At 46.0% G+C, this 19,705-nt stretch overlaps 1 long non-coding RNA gene across 1 annotated transcript in view; it reads right to left on the bottom strand.

Moving 5' to 3' along the window:
* Positions 1–19,051, bottom strand: part of LOC111949836 (uncharacterized) — a 59,308-nt gene extending 40,257 nt beyond the window's left edge. Inside the window, exons 1-2 of the long non-coding RNA XR_002875396.2 lie at positions 13,646–19,051; positions 13,427–13,545 (exon numbers count right to left, since the gene is read on the bottom strand). This is a non-coding gene — a long non-coding RNA (uncharacterized lncRNA). The remainder of the gene's footprint in view (positions 1–13,426; positions 13,546–13,645) is intronic.
* Between the last annotated feature and the right edge of the window lie 654 nt (positions 19,052–19,705).

Genomic DNA, 19,705 nt, shown 5'->3' with positions numbered 1-19,705 from the left:
CTTTGAACAGAAAAAAAAAAAAAAAAAAAAAAAAAAAAAAAAAAAAAAAAAAAAAAAAAAAAAAAAAGAAAAAAAAAAAAGAAAAAAAAATTTCAAATCACAGTTTCAACTGTGTCTGTCAGCCTAGCATCGTTCCGTCTCGCTCTACTATACCAGCATGGTGCTTAGGTAAAAAAAATACATCTTCACCTTGCATGTCTTTGAGTACACAGTCATTATACACTGAGTGTACAAAACATTGAGAAACCAGCTCTTCCATGACCTAGACTGACCAGGTGAAAGCTATGATCCCTTATTGATGTCACTTGTTGAAGGGAGGAACAGGTTAAGAAGGATTTTAAGCCTTGAGTCAATTGAGACTTGATTGTGTATGTAAGCGTGAGAGGGTGAATGGGCAAGAATAATATGATAGTGATTTGAACGGGGTATGGTAGTAGGTGCCAGGCGCACCAGTTTGTGTCAAGAAATGCAACGATGCTGGGTTTTTACACGCTCAATAGTTTTCCCATGGTATCAACAATGGCCATCACCCAAAGGACATCCAGCCACACTTGACACAACTGTGGAAAGCTTTGGAGTCAACATGGGCCAGCATCCCTGAGGAATGCTTTCGACACCTTGGCAGATTCCATACCCGACGAATTGGTGCTGTTTGCAGTGTACAGTGAATTCGGAAGTATTCAGACCCTTGACTTTTTCACATTTTGTTACGTTACATTATTCTAAAATGGATAAAAAATAATAAAAAATCTCATCAATCTACACACAATACCCCATAATGACAAGCAAAAGCAGGGTTTTAGAAATGTTTGCAAATGTATAAAAACGGAATAAAATAAATATCACATTTACTAAGTTTTCATACCTTTTGCTCAGTACTTTGCTGAAGCACCTTTGGCAGAGATTACAGCCTCGAGTCTTCTTGGGTATGACACTACAAGCTTGGCACACCTGTAATTTGGGGAGTTTCTCCCTTCTTCTCTGCAGATCCTCTCAAGCTTGTCATGTTGGATGGGAGTGTCACTGCAAGCTCATTTTTCTGGTCTCTCAGAGATGTTCGATCGGGTGTTTCAAGTCCGGGCTCTGGCTAGGCCACTCAACGACATTCAGAGAGACTTGTCCCAAAGCCACTCCTGCGTTGCCTTGCGCTGTGTGCTTAGGGTCGTTGTCCCGTTGGAAGGTGAATTGTCTTCCCAGTCTGAGGTTCTGAGCACTCTGGAGCAAGTTTTCAATTAAGGATCTTTCTGTACTTTGCTCCGTTCATCTTCCCTTGACCTGACTAGTCTCCCAGTCCTGTCGCTGAAAAGCTTCCCCACAGCTTGATGCTGCCACCATAATGCTTTACCATAGGGATGGTGCCAGGTTTCCTGAGAGCTGTGTAAGGACATCAGGGATACAATTGTAGACTTGCACAAGGCTGGGATGGGCCTACAGGACAATAGGCAAGCAGCTTGGTGAGAAGGCAACAACTGTTGGCGCAATTATTAGAAAATGGAAGAAGTTCAAGATGAACGGTCAATCCACCTCGGTCTTGGGCTCCATGCAAGATCTCCCTCGTGGGCATCAATGATCATGAGGAAGGTGAGGGATCAGCCAGAACTACACGGCAGACCTGGTCAATGACCTGAAGAGAGCTGGGACCACAGTCTCAAAGAAAACCATTAGTAACACACTCGCTGTCATGGATTAAATCCTGCAGGCGCACGCAAAGTCCCCTGCTCAAGCCAGCACATGTCAGGCCCGTCTCGAAGTTTGCCAATGACATCTGCGATCCAGAGGAGGAATGGGAGAAGGTCATGTGGTCTGATGAGACAAAAAATAGAGCTTTTTGGTCTGAACTCCACTCGCCGTGTTTGGAGAAGAAGGATGAGTACAACCCAAGAACCATCCCAACCGTGAAGCATTAGAGGTGGAAACATCATTCTTTGGGGATGCTTTTCTGCAAAGGGGACAGGACGACTGCACGCGTATTGAGGGGAGGATGGATGGGGCCATGTATCGCTAGATCTTGGCCAACAACCTCTTCCCTCAGTAAGAGCATTGAAGATGGGTCGTGGCTGGGTCTTCCAGCATGACAACCGACCCGAAACACACAGTCAGGGCAACTAAGGAGTGCTCCGTAAGAACATCTCAAGGTCCTGGAGTGGCTAGCCAGTCTCCAGACCTGAACCCAATAGAAAATCTTTGGAGGGAGCTGAAAGTCATATTGCCAGCGACAGCCCCGAAACCTGAAGGATCTGGAGAAGGTCTGTATGGAGGAGTGGGCAAAATCCCTGCTGCAGTGTGTGCAAACCTGGTCAAGAACTATAGGAAACGTATGATCTCTGTAATTGTAAACAAAGGTTTCTGTACCAATATTAAGTTCTGCTTTTCTGATGTATCAAATACTTATGTCATGCAATAAATGCAAATGAATTACTTAAAAATCATACAATGTGGTTTTCTGGATTTTTGTTTTAGATTCCGTCTCTCACAGTTGCTGACCTCTACATGCTTGTAGTAGGAAAACCTGCAAAATCGGCAGTGTATCAAATACTTGTTCTCCCCACTTGTGTGTGTGTGTGGTTATATATATATATACACACACACACACACGCGTAGTCCCCCTTATCGACAGGAAGGGCGTTGAGGAGCACAATAGAGAAGCAGGTTAAGTGTCTGAGTCGGGGAACAAGAGAACATAAACGCACACTGAATTCAGTTTCAGAATGTCTCTTTCTCCCTGTAGAAGACACTGTTTTGCTCTGCTAAGCATTCTGAGGACAGAACAGAACACTTTGGCAACACACAATTAAAACCTCTTTGGAACTGACTGCTGAATAGAGCAAGAAGTCTTGGAGAGGCGCTGACTGCTCTGCTTGCCTCTGTCTCTGACTCAACAACCTCCCAATGTTCCTACAACGTCCCCATAACCTTTCTACAATGTCCCCCCAATGTTCGTACAACGTTTCTCTTCTGTTCTATGAGAAAGCTGAAATGCATTTGATTGAATACGTTAAAAGCCACTTCACAGCATTGTAAGTGCAGTTTTAATTGCTACGGCTACCTACAGTACTGTAACACTCTGCTCACGTTTGTGTTATGTTAATGTTGTCATCTAAAGTGACATTGACACACAGGCACAGAGGCTCAAGACCAAGGACATTTTATTTTGATGGCATTGGGATTTTTGGAACGTCTTACCTGTACAATACTAAGGTTTTTCAGTTGCCATGTTATTGCCAAAGCGCTGACCTTAAGTCACGTATCAGTTTTAGAGGTAAACATCGACCCTCATGCCCACATTTACCTTGTGGTCCCTGATTTCAAAGCAACATCTGACCTTTGAACCACATCCAAACAGATTATTCTCCAGGCAGATGCCCAACCAGACAGCTTGTTCCTTCCAGGTCATCCTATAGTACAACGTTTCTGGACACTGTAAAGTCCATAGAGAATAAGAGCATTTACTCCCAGCTGCCCACTGCTCTGAGGCTAGGAACACTGTCACCACCGATAAATCCACTATAATTGAGAATTTCAATAAGCATTTCCTACGGCTGGCCATGCTTTCCACCTGGCTACCCTACCCCGGTCAACTCCGGCACCCTCCACAGCAACTCGCCAAAGCCCCACCATTTCTCCTTCACCCAAATCCAGATAGCTGATGTTCTGAAAGAGCTGCAAAATCTGGACCCCTACAAATCAGCCGGCTATACAATCTGGACCCTCTCTTTCTAAAATTATCTGCCGAAATTGTTGCAACCCCTATTACTAGCCTGTTCAACCTCTCTTTCGTATTGTCTGAGATTCCCAAAGATTGAAAGCTGCCACGGTCATCCCCCTCTTCAAAGGGGGTGACACTAGACCCAAACTGCTACAGACCTATATCTATCCTACCCTATCTTTCTAAGGTCTTCGAAAGCCAAGTTAACAAACAGATTACCGACCATTTCGAATCCCACCGTACCTTCTCCGCATGCAATCTGGTTCAGAGCTGGTCATGGGTGCACCTCAGCCATGCTCAAGGTCCTAAACGACATCATAACCGCCATCGATAAGAGACATTACTGCGCAGCCGTATTCATCGATCTGGCAAGGCTTCGAATCTGTCAATCACAGCATTCTTATTGGCAGACTCGACAGCCTTGGTTTCTCAAATGATTGCTCGCCTGGTTCACCAACTACTTCTCTGATAGAGTTCAGTGTGTCAAATGGAGGGCCTGTTGTCCGGACCTCTGGCAGTCTCTATGGGAGTGCCACAGGGTTCAACCCTCGGGCCGACCTCTTCTCTGTATACATCAATGATGTTGCTCTTGCTGCTGGTGATTCTCTGATACCTCTACGCAGACGACACCATTCTGTATACTTCTGGCCCCTCTTTGGACACTGTGTTAACTAACCTCCAGACAAGCTTTAATGCATAACTCTCCTTCCGTGGCTCCAACTGCTCTTAAACGCAAGTAAAACTAATCCATGCTATTCAACCGATCACTGCCCGCACCTGCTTGCCCGTCCAGCATCACTACTCTGACGGCTCTGACTTAGAATATGTGGACAATTACAAAACACTAGGTGTCTGGTTAGACTGTAAACTCTCCTTTCAGACTCACATTAAGCATCTCAATCCAAAATTAAATCTAGAATCGGCTTTCTATATCGCACAAAGCATCCTTCACTCATGCTGCCAAACATACCCTCGTAAAACTGACCATCCTACCGATCCTCGACTTCGGTGATGTCATCTATAAAATAGCTCCAAGAACTCTACTCAACAAACTGGATGCAGTCTATCACAGTGCCATCCGTTTGTCACCAAAGTCCTATTACTACCCACCATTGCGACTGTACGCTCTCGTTGGTGTGCCCTCGCTTCATATCCATCGCCATACCACTGGCTACAGGTTATCTGCAAGTCTCGGGCTAGGTAAAGCCCCACCTTATCTCAGCTCACTTTCACCATAGCAGACCCACTCGTAGCACGCGCTCCAGCAGGTATATCTCACTGGTCACCCCAAAAGCCAATTCCTCCTAGGTCGTCCTCCCTTCCAGTTCTCTGCTGCAATGACTGGAACGAACTGCAAAAATCTCTGAAGCTGCAACACTTATCTCCCTCACTAGCTTTAAGCACCAGCTGTCAGAGCAGCTCACAGATTACTGCACCTGTACATAGCCCATCTATAATTTAGCCCAAACAACTACTCTTCCCCTACTGTATTTATTTATTTATTTATTTTGCTCCTTTGCACCCCATTATTTCTACTTTGCACATTCTTCCACTGCAAATCTACCCTTCCAGTGTTTTACTTGCTATATTGTATTTACCTCGCCACCATGGGCTTTTTTTGCCTTTACCTCCTTATCTCACCTCATTTGCTCACATTGTATATATGATTTATTTTTCTACTGTATTATTGACTGTATGTTTGTTTATTCCATGTGTAACTCTGTTGTATGTGTCAAATTACTATGCTTTATCTTGGCCAGGTCACAGTTGCAAATGAGAACTTGTTCTCAACTAGTCCTAACTGGTTAAATAAAGGGTTGTTGCTGTGGAGGGTGCCGGGCAGTTGACCGGGGTAGGGGTAGCCAGGTGGAAAGCATGGCCAGCCGTAGAGAAATGCTTATTGAAATTCTCAATTATAGTGGATTTATCGGTGGTGACAGTGTTTCCTAGCCTCAGAGCAGTGGGCAGCTGGGAGKAAATGCTCTTATTCTCTATGGACTTTACAGTGTCCCAGAAACRTTGTACTATAGGATGACCTGGAAGGAACAAGCTGTCTGGTTGGGCATCTGCCTGGGAAGAATAATCTGTTTGGATGTGGTTCAAAGGTCAGATGTTGCTTTGAAATCAGGGACCACAAATGTAAATGTGGGCATGAGGGTCGATGTTTACCTCTAAAACTGATACGKGACTTRAGGTCAGCGCTTTGGCAATAACATGGCAACTGARRAACCTTAGTATTGTACAGGTAAGACGTTCCAAAAATCCCAATGCCATCAAAATAAAATGTCCTTGGTCTTGAGCCTCTGTGCCTGTGTGTCAATGTCACTTTAGATGACAACATTAACATAACACAAACGTGAGCAGAGTGTTACAGTACTGTAGGTAGCCGTAGCAATTAAAACTGCACTTACAATGCTGTGAAGTCTGCTTTTAACGTATTCAATCAAATGCCATTTCAGCTTTCTCATAGGAACRGAAGAGAAACGTTGTACGAACATTGGGGGGGACATTGTAGAAARGTTATGGGGACGTTGTAGGAACATTGGGAGGTTGTTGAGTCAGAGACAGAGGCAAGCAGAGCAGTCAGCGCCTCTCCAAGACTTCTCTGCTCTATTCAGCAGTCAGTTCCAAAGAGGTTTTAATTGTGTGTTGCCAAAGTGTTCTGTTCTGTCCTCAGAATGCTTAGCAGAGCAAAACAGTGTCTTCTACAGGGGAGAAAGAGACATTCTGAACTGATATCAGTGTGCAGTTATGTTCTCTTGTTCCCCCGACTCAGACACTTAACCTGCTTCTCTTATTGTGCTCCTCAACGCCCCTTCCTGTCGATAAGGGGGACTACGTGTGTGTGTGTGTGTGTGTGTGTGTGTGTGTGTGTGTGTGTGTATATATAGTATATATATATAATATATATATACCACACACACACAGTGGGAGAACAAGGATTTGATACACTGCCGATTTTGCAGGTTTTCCACTTACAAAGCATGTCAAGCCAACTGTGAGAGACGGAATCTAAAACAAAAATCCAGAAAAACCACATTGTATGATTTTTAAGTAATTCATTTGCATTTTATTGCATGACATAAGTATTTGATACATCAGAAAAGCAGAACTTAATATTTGGTACAGAACCTTTGTTTACAATTACAGAGATCATACGTTTCCTGTAGTTCTTGACCAGGTTTGCACACACTGCAGCAGGGATTTTGGCCCACTCCTCCATACAGACCTTCTCCAGATCCTTCAGGTTCGGGCTGTCGCTGGGCAAACGGACTTTCAGCTCCCTCCAAAGATTTTCTATTGGTTCAGGTCTGGAGACGGCTAGGCCACTCCAGGACCTTGAATGCTTCTTACGGAGCCACTCCTTAGTTGCCCTGCGTGGTGTTTCGGGTCGTTGTCATGCTGGAAGACCCAGCCACGACCCATCTTCAATGCTCTTACTGAGGGAAGGAGGTTGTTGGCCAAGATCTAGCATACATGGCCCATCCATCCCCCCTCCATACGGTGCAGTCGTCCTGTCCCCTGCAGAAAAGCATCCCAAAGAATGATGTTTCCACCTCTATGCTTCACGGTTGGGATGGTGTTCTTGGGGTTGTACTCATCCTTCTCCTCCAAACACGGCGAGTGGAGTTTAGACCAAAAAGCTCTATTTTTGTCTCATCAGACCACATGACCTTCTCCCATTCCTCCTCTGGATCATCCAGATGGTCATTGGCAAACTTCAGACGAGGCCTAGACATGTGCTGGCTTGAGCAGGGGACCTTGCGTGCGCTGCAGGATTTAATCCATGACAGCGTAGTGTGTTACTAATGGTTTCTTTGAGACTGTGGTCCCAGCTCTCTTCAGGTCATTGACCAGGTCCTGCCGTGTAGTTCTGGGCTGATCCCTTACCTTCCTCATGATCATTGATGCCCCACGAGGTGAGATCTTGCATGGAGCCCCAGACCGAGGGGGATTGACCGTCATCTTGAACTTCTTCCATTTTCTAATAATTGCGCCAACATAGTTGTTGCCTCTCACCAGCTGCTTGCCTATTGTCCTGTAGCCCATCCCAGCCTTGCTGCAGGTCACAGATTGGCCCTGATGTCCTTACACAGCTCTCAGGAAACCTGGCACCATCCCTATGGTAAAGCATTATGGTGGCAGCATCAAGCTGTGGGGAAGCTTTTCAGCGACAGGGACTGGGAGACTAGTCAGGATCAAGGGAAAGATGAACGGAGCAAAGTACAGAAAGATCCTTRATGAAAACTTGCTCCAGAGTGCTCAGRACCTCAGACTGGGAAGACAATTCACCTTCCAACGGGACAACGACCCTAAGCACACAGCCAAGGCAACGCAGGAGTGGCTTTGGGACAAGTCTCTGAATGTCGTTGAGTGGCCTAGCCAGAGCCCGGACTTGAACCCGATCGAACATCTCTGGAGAGACCAGAAAATAGCTGTGCAGTGACACTCCCCATCCAACATGACAGAGCTTGAGAGGATCTGCAGAGAAGAATGGGAGAAACTCCCCAAATACAGGTGTGCCAAGCTTGTAGTGTCATACCCAAGAAGACYCGAGGMTGTAATCTCTGCCAAAGGTGCTTCAGCAAAGTACTGAGCAAAAGGTATGAAAACTTAGGTAAATGTGATATTTATTTTATTCCGTTTTTATACATTTGCAAACATTTCTAAAACCCTGCTTTTGCTTTGTCATTATGGGGTATTGTGTGTAGATTGATGAGATTTTTTATTTATTTTTTATCCATTTTAGAATAATGTAACGTAACAAAATGTGAAAAAGTCAAGGGGTCTGAATACTTTCCGAATTCACTGTACACTGCAGAACAGCACCAATTCGTCGGGGTATGGAATCTGCAAGGTGTCGAAAGCATTCCTCAGGGATGCTGGCCCATGTTGACTCCAAAGCTTTCCACAGTTGTGTCAAGTTGGCTGGATGTCCTTTGGGTGATGGACCATTGTTGATACACATGGGAAACTATTGAGCGTGAAAAACCCAGCATCGTTGCATTTCTTGACACAAACTGGTGCGCCTGGCACCTACTACCATACCCCGTTCAAAGTCACTTACATATTATTTCTTGCCCATTCACCCTCTCAATCGCTYACATACACAATCCAAGTCTCAATTGACTCAAGGCTTAAAAATCCTTCTTTAACCTGTTCCTCCCCTTCAACAAGTGACATCAATAAGGGATCATAGCTTTCACCTGGTCAGTCTAGGTCATGGAAAGAGCTGGTGTTCTCAATGTTTTGTACACTCAGTGTATAATGACTGTGTACTCAAAGACATGCAAGGTGAAGATGTATTTTTTTTTTTACCTAAGGCACCATGCTGGTATATAGAGCGAGACGGAGACGATGCTAGGCTGACAGACACAGTTGAAACTGTGATTTGCAATTCTGTTCAAGATTAAGGCTCTTCTATGACCTGGCTCGGCCCTGCCTTAGTCAGAAGCCTCAATGTGCTTCTGTGTTTGTATAGACTTCAAAAGAGAGAAGAGGTGGCGGTCAGAGCGAAACAGCGCCGCCCGAACACACCCTAGAGAAAGGAACATTTACAGTAAGAATAGAAAGAAACGGATTATGGCCAAATGGCATTAGGACTGAAAGGGAGACAAAGAAAGAGACAAAGCTGGAGAAGCAATCTCTCCTCTCCCTTAGGGTTGGGCCAACAACTTCTCTTCACCTCCAACACCTTCAGAGGCACCCCCACCTGATCTCCTGGGGGAACTGTGCCTTGGGGACCATGAAGCTGGAGAGCCTAATGACTACGCAAACCTCCTCTGCCTGTGATGTACACTTGTTCACTCCCCCTCAACGATTTAAAGGGGAACATGATGTCTTATTATGAATAATAATAAGAAAGGGGTTATTTAGGGTTGTGTTCCCATTCCCCTTTAAAAGGAATGRACTGGTGGGAAGAAAATATGGAGTGGGAGAATCAGAGAAAAGTCAGGGAGAGAGGTATACAAAAATGAAAGAGAGAGTGAGAGAGAGAGTTGGAGCCAGGCCAAGTCCCTCTCCTCTTCCCACTGGGAGGTCTCAGTTTCTCCAGCTACCACTGATCACTATGGATCTCCTGGCAGTGCCTAGACGCTGCTCACCTTGCCTAGAATCAACACACGCCACACTCACTCAGTGTATTTCTCCTTGCATGCACACACAAACACACCGATGCGCACACAAGGGTGCATGAATGCACATGCCAAGCACTCTGACACAAGCCCAAAAAACTAAAAGTAAACAGTAAAGTTTTCAAAAGATTGATTTCATGCACTAATTGCATGACCCCMAAAAAAGTTATATGCTGTGGATCAATGCAGTATGAAACAACATTAACCTGAATAATGGCAGCAAGCGACAACAAATCCATACTGGCTGGGCTACTGTCTCTGATACATTTGAAGGGTAAATCACATCACAGAACAGCTTTACACAGAGACATCAAACTGAAAAACATAATTGTACATTCCCCCGGCCCCCATACAGGGCCCTTGGAGAAATCCCACTTTAATTCAGTCATATCACCAGCCCAGGCTGACACACACACAGGTCCCTCAGGCCTCATTATGTGTCTATTTTATTTATATTATGTGATGTGGAATCACATTACACTCCCACATGGGTCGCTGGCTGTCCTCTGGAAGGGCAGTCATTCACTCTAAAGTGGATTGTTCATACAGTACTGTATCAATGCTGACATGGTGCTCCATTAAAAGTATCTATTCTAACGAGAACGATGGATGGCGGGACGGAGGAATGGAGATGGTTATGAATCTGAGTATTAGTGTCTTGCAGGAAKACATCCACATCATTACCATTGTCCTCTAAAGCTCTCTACAATAGAAATGTTTAAACTCCAAGACCATTATACCAAGGGGTTTAGTGATCAGATCCAACCAGTCTATCCGGATTACATTTCCATCAGAAGTCCTCAGAGAGCCTCTAAGATTGACTTGACCTAATGTCAATCATTAACCCTGAACATTTAATTGAAAAAACATCAAAAACCCAAACCGACTCCAAATGGCTTCATTCTGTGCCAACATGACTCAATTAAACTAGGTGGTCAAATGAAAACAGACATCACCACCACTGATGAACATGACAAGCAGCGCTGAGCAAATCAGGAACTTTAGAGAGAAGTGAGTCACATACGCGCGCACATACACACACACACACACACACACACACACACACACCTGCCCTGCCAACAGCAACCCCCTGGTCCAACCACAAGCTCTCTAATCAGCAATGCAACTCGGTTGGGTTCATTTCAGTCCTAACTACTCCAATCCAGATGTCCATCAAAGGGTTGAGTATGGGAAACAAATTGGATTGACATGTTCCTTTGACTGGATGGAATTGGCACTTGACGAAGAGAGAAAAAGTGACACTTGWGTCATTCCTGGCTAAACTGACTGAATCAGTGCAGTCGACAGAGGGCAGGGAGAGAGAGCTCCGTTGATCCCAATGGGGAGGCATTTATATTGTTTTGTATTTTGTGATGGGTCATGTGTGACACATTTGGGTTATCCTAGAAAAAATCCTCAACTGCTATAGTCAAAGGCCATCTAATAAACCACTGAATAATATCATAGTGAGAGGATGTTTTTTCAAATCAAATGATTTGTCACATGCGCAAAATACAACAGGTCAACCTGTTCAACCTTACAGTGAAATGCCTACTTACAAGCCCTTAACCAACAACGCAGTTTTAAGAAAATACCTATAGTACACTTTTTTTTTAAGTAAGAGATAAGAACAAATCATTTAAGAGCAGCAGTAAATAACAATAGAGGGGCTATATACAGGGGGTACCAATGATTACAAACGAAGATAGATGCCATGTGTTTTTCTCTTTACTAACTGCTKGAACTGTCATGGCCAACTGAGCTGTTGCTTTACAAACCATAGACAGGTCAGAGACAGGCCCAGTGACAAGTCCAGTGACAAGTGCGTCACACTCTGGTCCCGGTGAGGAGAGGTGTGACAGCAGCTGGACAGACAGGGTGCTGATGACTGAATCAGCCCAGAGCCTCACTGCACTGAGAGCCACTTTTTGTGTCCCAAATTGTACCCTATTTCTTTATAGTGCACTACTTTTGACCAGGGCACTATGTAGGAAATAGGGTGCCATTTGGGACGCACTTACTATGATGTCACTGCACTGTGGGGACCGAAGTGTCAGCCAAATATCCCCCAGGCCCAGCGTCTGTCTGTCTGTTAGCCTGACCAGGTCTGTGACACAGTTCGAGCTCTCATACAGCTCTGCTTCATTGTAGCATGTGTCGTGACTCTCAACTTGGTGAAGTATAGTCTCTTGAATCTAGATTAGGTATTGTGATGAGCTGTTAGGCCAACCTATTCCAGAATTGGATATTAAGGTTACCTGTCTRCTGTCGGATCATGTTTTTTAGTGTGTGTGTGTGTGTGTTACTCAGCTCAACTGTTGGAACATGTTCTGGTGGTTCTCCACAGCCTCCAGTAGTATCTTCTCAGGCAGGTCCATCTTCCAGCGGTACTGTGCCCACCGGGTTAGACRAGATCAGAAAGGACAGCTCTGTCTCTTCACAAATACACACACACTGCCCCAGACCTGGCCTGTCTATCCCCAGTGGGGCTGGCTAAGTAACCAGACTGGTCTGGTAACCTCTTACGTAGGTCTGCCATGACCATTTTAGTCCCTCTCAGATCACCTAAAGGGCACAAGTTAACATAAGTTTACACTATTTMTTTTTAGATACTAGAGTTAAATGAAGGTACAGTAGGCACAAATGCAACAGGTGACAGTAAATATGGAAAACTATAATGTGAGGAAATCCACACACACCAGGGGCTCTGTATTCCACCTCACAGTTCACTAGACTAGAGAACATTCAGTCTACCCATCMGTTCTGGTGCCCCCTGCTGCTGAAGGACAGTAAGACAATACCTATGTGTCTGACAAAGTTCTGCTGTTGCCAATCGTCCCAGATAGGGACCTCAACTCAGACGGGTTGGGACCTAGGGGCCTCAACTCATAGGGACCTCAACACATCACTACTGACAGCACCCCATTCGCCAGAGGCTTGAACTGGCAGAGACATTTTCACAAAGGAGTTTTATTATCTTCATATTTTCAAAGGTTAGCCTGGTTCCAGATCTGTTTGTGCAGTCTTACAATAGGAGTTAGGAAGACAGMACACACAGATCAGGGACCAGGCTATTTCGAAGGTAACTTGAGGAGAAATATCTGCCCCCTCCAGTCACAACCAATGTCACGTCACATAATTCAGCTTCTAACCTCTCTCCCTTTAATTAGCACGATCATTAATCACCCACACGTTAATCATTAGCTGCCTCGTTAGCTTTTGGTTAGCTAAGCGATAGCATGGCCATCAGTCAATGACGGGGTGAGGAGGGATACGAATATCTGGGGTTCTTTACTAAGTTCTGTATTCAGTCTGCCTATGACAATATTGTAATATGGTTAATTTTAAAATGATAGGAGGGTAAAGTCATGGGTCATATGCTCTTCCGGACTTTCAGCAATGAACAAAAAGGGTCTATGTGTGCTTAGCCATATTGTGAAATACARCACTGGTTATTGGGTTAAGATGAGAATACAACTGCACTGGGCATATGAGAATAATGTAATTATTGCAATAAACTAATGCATGAATTATTCCAAAATCTCTAGATCAATCACATTGACAATGATAGTTCAGCTGCACCCACCTCCAGCAGAAGTCACACTTGTTGGCACAGACGAGGCTAAGGGTGGACTCCATACACCTGTGGGACTCGATGCCATAAAAGGAGTGCTTGTAACAACCTCCTCTTCCTCTTAGCATGGACTGGTGGAAAGAAAAATACCTGTTATTTAGTTATTCGAAGGTACATGTTTATGAATGTTAGATTACTCATATAAGGAAGAAATAATCTTATCCACTTTACCTTGGTCCAACGACAAAGCTTGCCTCCTGAGTGACTTCCTAAGGGTTTGTATCCTGTAGAAGAGAAAATATATAAAATGGTCATGTCACACCCTGATCTGTTTCACCTGTTGTTGTGATCGTCTCCACCCCCCTACAGGTGTCGCCCATATTYCCCATTATCCACTGTATATTTATACCTGTGTTCTGTTTGTCTGTTGCCAGTTTGTCAAGTCAACAAGCATTTTTTGTCTCAGCTCCTGCTTTTATCCAGTCTCTCTTTCTCGCCCTCCTGATTTTGACCCTTGCCTGTCTTGTCTCTGAGCTCGCCTGCCTGACCACTCTGCCTGCCCCTGACCATGAGCCTGCCTGCCGTCCTGTACCTTTGCCCCACCTCTGGATTACCRACCTCTGCCTGRCCCCACCCTGAGCCTGCCTGGCGTCCTGTACCTTTCCCCCACTACTCTGGTTATTGACCCCTGCCTGCCTTGACCTGTCATTTGCCTGCCCTGTTGCTGTAATAAACATTGTTACTCCGACACAGTCTGCATCTGGGTCTTACCTTCAAACCTGATTGTACGAACTGGCCATGACTGACCCAGCAGACCCGGGCCAGATGCGCGACGCCATCTCCTCCCAAGGAGCCAACATCGTGAGGCACGAGGAACTGCTTCGTGGCCTTATGGAGGGGATCCAAACGTTGGCTGGGAGGCACCGCTACCACAGTGCTAACCCCACAGCCCCTCAGTAACCCAGCTGAGGGGATGTGGCCTCTTTATCTTCTCGGGTGGAGAGGCCACATCGGCCTCTCCACCTTCTCGGGAGACCCATTTTACCCCGCTGGAGCGGAGAGTGCTTRAAACCAGGAAGCACTGTTCGTTATGTTCCTGCACGGCGTCTCGGAGGAGGTCAAGGATAAGCTTGCTGCTCGGGAGTTACCTACGGATCTCGATTCCCTCATCGKTTTAACCATCCAAATCGATGGGCGACTACAGGAACGACGGAGGGAGAGGATTTGACTTCGCTCGCACACCTTGCCTCCGAGTCATCCCGGAAGTCCCCAACGATCCGCTTGCCGAGAGAATCTGAGGCTTCCCAAACTTCCGAGAGTCGAAGACGGCTGAGTCACCACTTCCCGAGCTAATGCAACTAGGTAGAGCTGGGCTATCGCCAGCGGAAAAGCAAAACAGGATCAACACGAAGAGTTCTCTGTATTGCGGGACTCCTGGTCATTTTGTGTCCTCTTGTCCTTTAAAAAGATAAGGCTCACTGGTAGGAGTGAGTACGCTGGTGGGCCATATGGAKAACTTTTCTGCCTCCCTTGCTCACAACCCTGTTCATGCCCTTCTGCTGTGGGGAAACCAGTCTAAATCTCTCCGGGTCCTCATTGACTCTGGGGCCGATGAGAGGTTTTTTTGGACGCTACCCTGGCTTCCAAGCTGAACATCCCCAATCAGCCTCTCTCCACTCCCATGGATATTAGATCGCTGGATGGGCGCTCTATAGGCKGTCAAAGAATCACAGCGAGACTATTCAATTCCTGCTCATCAAGTCTCCTCAGATTCCCATTGTATTGGGATTCTTCTGGCCCCAGTGACACAATCCCCTCATCAACTGGTCTACTGGTGCCATCATGGGCTGGAGTCTGTTCTGCCATGCCCAGGGTCTGAAGTCAGCACAACCTGCCCCAGGACGTCTTCCTGGGGGCTCGGAAGGTGCCCTGGACCTCCTTCCCACCATTCMTTCAGGTGTTCAACAAGGCCTGGGCCACTTCGYTTCCGCCGCACCGACCATATGACWGCKGCACTGACCTTCTCCCTAGCACCACTCCGCCCCGGGGACAACTGTACACTCTGTCAGGCCCGGAGACCAAGGCTATGGACACCTACATTGGGGACTCCCTAGCTGCAGGATTTATACGTCCTTCGTCCTCTTCCGCCGGTGCAGGGTTYTTTGTGGAGAAGGACAAGAMCCTATGCCCRTGTATCGACTACAGGGGACTCAATGACATAATGGCGAAGAACAGCTACCCGCTACCACTCATCTCCTCAGCCTTYGAGCCACTCCAGGGGGCCACCGTGTTTTCCAAGCTGGATCTATGGAACSCCTACCACCTGGTGCAGATTCGGGAGGGGGRTGAGTGGAAGACCGCCTTCAGTGGCCACTACGAGTATTTAGTCATGCCATTTGGCCTAACCAACGCCACACTGTGTTCCAGGCTCTGGTAAATAATGTTCTCTGCGTCATGTTGAACAGGTTCGTCATCTACATTGATGACATCCTCGTCTTCTCCAAGAACATGTGCTCCATGTCCGACAGGTTCTTACATGCCTCCTGGAGAACCAGCGTTGAGTTCCATCACTCCACCATCCCCTTTCTGGGGTACATCATCTCCGCTGAGAGTGTCCAGATGGATCCCAGGAAGGTGAGAGTGGTGGTGGATTGGCCCCAGCCTTCGTTCAGGGTGCAGCTGCAATGTTTCCTGGGGTTCGCCAACTTCTATCGCYACTTCATCCGGGGTTACAGCACCCTGGCTTCCTCCCTGTCAGCACTCACCTCTCCCAAGGTTCCGTTCATGTGGTCCCCTGCTGCTGACCGGGTATTCCGGGAACTCAAACACCGCTTCACCACTGCTCCCATCCTGGTTCATCCTGACCCTTCCCGTCAGTTCGTGGTGGAGGCCGATGCGTCGGATGTAGGAGTGGGGACGGTCCTGTCCCAGCATTCTGCCCTGGACCTGAAGCTACATCCCTGTGCCTTCTCCCATTGCCTCAACGCCAGAGAGAAAAACTACGATGTGGGAAATCGTGAACTTCTCGCAGTGAAGATGGCGTTGGAGGAATGGAGGCACTGGCTGGAAGGAGCGGAACACCCGTTCGTCGTATGGATGTTGAGGGAATTAAATAATTCCTCTAATGTACTCATTAATTAAAATCAATCTGTCTATTTATAAGAATTTGTAAGATACTTATTAACATAAAATAGACAGGATACAGTCTTATTAAAATTAGATAATAGTATTTATTCTCGGAGCACGCTCCCATTTGACCATAAACAACAGTTTATATACAAGATATGACGYCATAGGTTACAGAATAAATCTCCTCGTCCTGACCAATATAAAACAGGTTCAAAAGTTAATTCCAACTTCCCAGCGCACACACGACACACAATATAATCTATTCTCCTGAAGGCTCACTATAATTTATTACCACTTTAGCAGACAACTCAAGATAATAGAGAACCTAAAAAGTTACTCACTACCTTATCTAAACATCTCAGGGCTAAGTTGGGTCAGTTCAACCATAGTTTAATGACCCTTTCTGCTTACTTTATAACCCACAGCACAAATCTCTTCTCACTAGGCGTGCAGAGTTCAATTAGTTATAGTTTTACCTAAATCTAGAAATTGTTTTAGTTATTATTAACAAAATTCCTAACAATGGACCAACCACAAAAATATGGAGCATCTCCGCACCGCCAAACGCCTCAACTCCAGGCAAGCTAGATGGGCCCTGCTGTTCACACGGTTCAACTTCTCCCTCTCATATCGTCCGGGATCCAAGAATGTCAAGCCGGATGCACTGTCCCGCTGCTATAGCCCCACGGCTATTACCCCGGAGCCCAAGACCATGCTTCCCACCTCGTGCCTGGTGACGGCACTCAGCTGGGGKATAGGGAAACAGGTCCGGGAGGCATAGTGTTCCCAGCCGAACCCCGGGGGGGTACAGACAACCAGATGTTTGTGCCTGACGCGGWCCTCTCCTTGGTCCTGGAGTAGGCCCACTCCTTCAGACTGGCCTGCCACCCGGGCTCCCGCCTGACCCTGGCTTTTGTGCGACAACGCTTTTGGTGTCCCACCATGGTCCCCGACGTCTCCGCATTCATCGCTGCTTGCACGGTGTGTGCACAAAACAAGACTCTTTGACAAGCTCTGGCTGGTCTCCTCCAACCTCTGCCTGTCCCTCRCCGTCCCTGGTCCCACATCTCCATGGACTTTGTCACGGATCTTCCACCATYTGATGGAAACACCGCCATCSTGACTGTGGTGGATCGGTTTTCCAAAGCCACCCACTTCATTCCTCTCCCCAAACTACCCTCTGCCAAGGAGACTGCCCAGCTCATGGTGCAGCACGTCTTCCGGATCCATGGACTACCGGTCGACATGGTCTCTGACCGGGGCCCTCAGTTCTCGTCTCCGTTCTGGAAGGCATTCCATYAACCTGTCTACACGAGCATAATTCATTATGAATGAGTAAATCTCTGTTGGAGAAAAAAAAAAAATCTAAGGAACCTTATTACATATGCTGTGATCCTGTGAGAAACTGACACCATTTTGGGAAAATGTACAGTACCAGTCAAAAGTTTGAACACACCTACTCATTCAATTTTYACTATTTTCTACATTGTAGAATAATAGTGAAGACATCAAAACTATGAAATAACACATATGGAATCATGTAGAAACCAAAAGTGTTAAGCAAATCAAAATATATTTTAGATTCTTCAAAGTAGCCCCCCTTTGCCTTGATGACAGCTTTGTACACTCTTGGCATTCTCTCAACCAGCTTCATGAGCGATGCTTTTCCAACAGTCTTGAAGGAGTTCCCACATTTGCTGAGCACTTGTTGGTTGCTTTTCCTTCACTCTGCAGTCCAACACATCCCAAACCATCTCAATTGGGTTGAGGTCGGGTAATTGTGGAGGCCAGGTCATCTGATGCAGCACTCCATCACTCTCCTCCTTGGTCAAATAGCCCTTACACAGCCTGGAGGTGTGTTTTGGGTCATTGTCCTGTTGAAAAACAAATGATAGTCCATCTAAGCGCAAACCAGATGGGGTGGCGTATCGCTGCAGAATGCTGTGGTAGCCATACTGGTTAAGTGTGCCTTGAATTCTAAATAAATCACAGACAGCGTCACCAGCAAAGCACACCCACGCCATCACACCTCCTCCTCCTCCAAGCTTCATGGGGGAACCACACATACAGAGATCATCCGTTCACATACTCTGCGTCTCACAAATCATGGCGGTTGGAACCAAAAATCTCAAATTTGGACTCGAAAAGGACAGATTTCCACCGGTCTAATGTCAATTGCGCGTGTTTCTTGGCCCAAGCAAGTGTCTTCTTATTGGTGTCCTTTAGTAATGGTTTCTTTGCAGCAATTCGACCATGAAGGCCTGATTCACACAGTCTCCTCTGAACAGTTGATGTTGAGATGTGTCTGTTACTTTAACTCTGTKAAGCATTTATTTGGGCTGCAATTTCTTAGGCTTGTAACTAATGAACGTATCCTCTGCAGCAGAGGTAACTCTGGGTCTTCCTTTCCTGTTGCGGTCCTCATGAGAGCCATTTCATCATAAAGGCTTGATGTTTTTTGCGACTGCACTTGAAGAAACTTTCAAAATTCTTCAAATGTTCCATATTGACTGACTTCTGTCATAATAGTGTGTATAGGTGGCATGGAAGTCAGACGCAGGAGAGTTTAGACGGAGTGTAAATGTAGACTTTTACTAAATGTCCACTCGATATGCTCCAGCACGAAAATATACATATATCAAATAAACTGGGTACGAGGACCCGTCGCACACCTATACAACAAGAAAACAATACTTGACATAAACAACTCTGACAAACACATGAGGGGAAACAGAGGAAAATACACAATATAGGTAATGAATGGGATTGAAAAACAGGTGTGTGGGAAGACAAGACAAAACCAATGGAAAATGAAAAATGGACGATGAGCTAGAAGGCCGGTGACGTAGACCGCCAACACCGCCCGAACAAGGAGAGCAACGACTTCGGCAGAAGTCGTGACACCTTCATGTCTTAAAGTAATGATGGACTGTTGTTTCTCTTTGCTTATTTGAGCTGGTTCTTGCCTAAATATGAGTTGGTTTTTTTACCAAATAGGGCTATCTTCTGTATACCACCCTGCCTTGTCACAACTGATCAAACACATTAAGAAGGAAAGGAATTCCACAAATTAACTTTTAACAAGGCACACTGTTAATTGAAATACATTCCAGTGACTAACTCATGAAGCTGGTTAAGAGAATGCAATAGTGTGCAAAGCTG

Source organism: Salvelinus sp. IW2-2015, linkage group LG22, assembly GCF_002910315.2.
Source record: "Salvelinus sp. IW2-2015 linkage group LG22, ASM291031v2, whole genome shotgun sequence".
In the NCBI taxonomy this organism is placed as follows: domain Eukaryota; kingdom Metazoa; phylum Chordata; class Actinopteri; order Salmoniformes; family Salmonidae; genus Salvelinus; species Salvelinus sp. IW2-2015.
The sequence above is the reverse complement of the archived record's forward strand: the minus strand, read 5'-3'. Positions and strand labels throughout refer to the sequence as shown.